Source organism: Olea europaea, unplaced genomic scaffold (genome assembly GCF_002742605.1).
Source record: "Olea europaea var. sylvestris unplaced genomic scaffold, O_europaea_v1 scaffold326, whole genome shotgun sequence".
Classification (NCBI taxonomy): Eukaryota; Viridiplantae; Streptophyta; class Magnoliopsida; order Lamiales; family Oleaceae; genus Olea; species Olea europaea.
Window position 1 is genome coordinate 62,503 of NW_019251491.1, and position 3,966 is coordinate 66,468.

Below are 3,966 nucleotides of genomic sequence, written 5' to 3' on the forward strand. Positions count from 1 at the left end.
CTAGTGTCAATTGGATGGGATAACTGTTTGAAATTTAAACTGTCTAAAAGAGATATGTCACATGGTAAAGTGTAAACTAAAGTGTGCACCATGGTGTGCAAGAAACAAGGTTCTCACTAATTCAACTTTGGTATTTGCACACTGATTTTTTACAAGTGGTTTGACACTTGCATTATTGTCAAGTGTCAATTGGACGGGAAAACTGTTTGAAATTTTAACTGTCTAACTGTAATACCCCGAACTTCACGTTCTACATTTGGCCAATATGATTCATGCATTTCATGCTAATTACATTGTCATTTGTATCAATTTCCTGATTGCCTTCTCTTAAAATGATGCATTTGATCATCAAGGCTTTAAAATCTTTACATGGTGATAACCTTCGACTCTTCGATCTAGGTGGTGAATTTTATATTGAGCTATGATAGAAAGTTAGATTAACTAAATGTTGGAGATTGGCTTGGTAAGTAATGTAATATTTGAAAGGCCGAAAATTTGTATCAACGAAGGTTCAAGCTTTCCATTCGGCTAATCGAGGTCACCTTAAACCCTAGATAGGTAATTCACATATTTGGGACATGAGGGATGAAGTGACATTATCACAACGTAATAATATATGTCTTATACGACATTATAGATATTGAGGTGCGAATTGTTGAAATCGGTTGAGAATCGGGTAAGAAATTAAATGAACAGTTGAGGAATTAGATCTATAAAGTACTTTGGGATCTTAATGCAAGTGAAATAGATTGTAAGCACATCAAAATAAACCAATGACACTTGATTTATACCTGCAAGGATAGATGTAAAATCAGAATTTAATCAAAGGAGACAACACCTACTTAACATGTGACGACTTGCCACTTTAACCTCGACTTCAACTATTTAAAGACCACTAATTTACCTCCTAGATAATATATTAGCTCCCTGAACTCGTCCCTAAGTGATTCCAAGTGAAAAGAGGGTGAAACAGCCAAAGAGAATTAGAAGCAAGAAGCTGGAATTTCTGAACAGCTTTGTTACTCCACAGTTTTGAGGTTTGTTTCTATTATTTCTTAAGGGGTTTATGATTTCTTGAACATCTTAAGTTGTTTGTGATTAAGTCGGAGTGTTGTTAATGATGTTATGATGCCTAAATAGGGGTAATTAATGGCAAGAATTTGAAAGAAATTAATCTGGACAGAGATGAGGAATTGCTGGATTGAGTGATTTATACCTTGATTTTAGGATGATACTTAGTGTTTAACTTATATATATCAATATGAACGTTTTTATATGTAATCAGGGAGTGTAGAAATGATTTTAATGGCCTAGGATTCTGTTGGTATCATAATAATAAAATGGAAACCGAAAACAATCAAAGGGAAAAACTGCCTGATTTTGTGTAGTAGAAAATGGACTGTTTTTGAAGCTCCAAACACTTCATTTGTCACAATGTTATGATCTGATTATCTTCACATATATGTTATAGGTGTGTGGTAAAAGTTTGGGAACCGTTAAATGTCGGTAAGGACATGAAGAAAAATTTGAAAAATGAGTGGACGGTGATGGAAACCTAGAAAACAGATTCTGTCCATTTGGGTATTTAATGTGATTTCAACATTTAGATGTCCCCTAATGAACTCTTGGGCCTAGAAAATATATCCTAAGGAATACTAGGTTGTCGAAAACAATTGGATGACGTTGACGTTCATAATTGGACTCGAGAGATAGCGAGACTTACGGGATTAGTTTGTAATGCCATCGGTAACTCGAAATAATGATTTTGTCTAAATTGTTTTGGTGTGAATGGACGTATTTTGGGATTGTGTGTGTTAAGATTATTAAATAGAGATTGTATTTAATATTAGATGATAATACAGGAGACTTTTCGACGTTGAGCGAAAAAGGAAATTGATACACACTCCATAGGAGCTTACACACATAAAGGCGAAAGGTAAGTGAAAATCCATTTGCAACTACGATGCAAGAACCTAGTATATGTGACATAGTAATGTTGAGATATCTACATAAGATTGATAAGAGGCTTATAGCACACCATATGGTGGTTACGATCATTGAGTATGAGGTTGCTTAACCTATAGATAGCGATTTGCATTAAATATGTCATTCATGAGCATTTTCATATGCATGCACGACATGTGATTATGATTGAAAATCCTACATGCAAAATATGATTTCAAAGTGAGTTTCATTATAAATGTTTTATTGACCACTACTAGGGCACCGAGGCATGTGAGGCATGCTTACGTGATATGTTTGGCATTGCGGGTGTTACTTCCTGGGTGATTGCAAAGTTAGATAGGGGATGGGCCTTTGGTGATCACGGGAGGGCGGACCACTCGACTATGCCCTTGTTATGATTATTGGCGCTGCCAGGTGGGAGACTTCTTGGGTGATCATAGGGGCAGTCAGGGGATGGGCCTCTAGTGGTCACGAGAGGATGGTCCACTTGTCGGTGTCGATTTCATACTGGCCATTTGATTATTGATATTGATATTATGCAGAGCTCTATCCGGTGCATAGTAGATAGGTCAAGGGCCCAATGAAATGAAAGATTTCAAGTGAAATGATTTCTAGTCGACTTTGACGAATATTGAAATATGATATTTTTATCGTGATATTTAAAGTAAATGGCATGGTGTCATATGTTGTTATTACTCATGTTCAGGACATGCATGATTTTGCTTACTAAGCATTGGCTTATGTAGTTCTTGTATTGTAGGTGAACATGGAACTACATAGAGAGCATGGCTAGCTGTAGAGCTCCTACAGGATTCCAGAGTTCGATGTACATGGATGACGACCTGTAGGGTTATTTTGTAGGCTGCCATTTGTAGGGTTATATTTTGGAATCCTATATAGTGTACTTTTGAAATGGCCTGTAGACATGTTTATAAGCTCAGAATATATATATGTTGGATTATGGCGATATGATTTTGGGTTTCGATATGTTATATGATCATGTCACAGGTGATTAGAAGTTAAAAAAAAACTCGAAAAAAAAAATATGTAAAATTCTATATCTAGGTTGTGTATAGATATCAATGTTAATTTGGGGGCGTGACAGAGAGTGGTATCAGAGCGAGGTTATAATTCTGTAGACTGTCGATGTGCATGATCTCGGAATATGAAAGAGCACAACTATGCCAGTAAGTTTTATTCGTTGCATTATTTTTTTTTTTTTGCATATTTCATGAATGATATTGGCCAACCTTTATTTGTAACCATGGTGAGAACCAGAGATGCTAGTAGTAGTAGAGCTAGAACTCCAGGACAAGAGGCATCTGTTCAAGATGACAGTCGGGATGTTGTTATTGATAGACTAACGGAACTAGTTGAGCAACAATCTCAACAAATTCAGCAATTAATACTGATGCATTAAAAGTAGAAAGGTTTCTTGAGGGGTTAAGACCAGAACTATATAGAAATGTAAGTATGGCAGGAATCCTAGATGTTTCATATTCTCAAATTGCGGAGAGAGCCTTAGTTGCAGAACAAGCCGAACAAAGGATTAGTCGTGCTCAAGAGGCTCGTCGACAGTTTAGGCAAGGTCAAGGACAGCATTGGCCTAGAAACGATAAGAAAAGGTCTTTCCAAGGACAAAATCAGAAGCCTAAGTTTCAACCGAGACAAGGACAACAACATTGGGATCAAGGCAAACGTCCAAGGATAGATCAAGGAAAAGCCTCAACAACACAACCATCTTGTCCCAAATGTGGTGGACAGCATACTGGAGCATGTCCTATAGAGACTAGAACATGTTATGTTTGTGGAAAGATGGGACATCTTGCCAGAGCATGCCCAGGTAATCCAAACCCTATGGAACAAAAGAAAGTACCAGCTAGGGTGTTTACTATTACCAGATTTGATGCTAAGACAAATCCATCCGTGGTAACAGGTAAATTCTCTATTTTTGGCATCACAGCACTAGTACTATTTGATTCTGGAGCCACACATTCATTT

General features: G+C 36.9%; 1 long non-coding RNA gene across 1 annotated transcript; it reads left to right on the top strand.

Annotated features, from left to right (window-relative positions):
- The first annotated feature begins 944 nt into the window (after positions 1 to 944).
- Positions 945 to 3,138, top strand: LOC111385719. The gene is made up of 3 exons (XR_002701096.1): positions 945 to 1,037; positions 1,863 to 1,936; positions 2,726 to 3,138. It is a non-coding gene; the product is annotated as an uncharacterized LOC111385719 (long non-coding RNA).
- Positions 3,139 to 3,966: the final 828 nt, after the last annotated feature.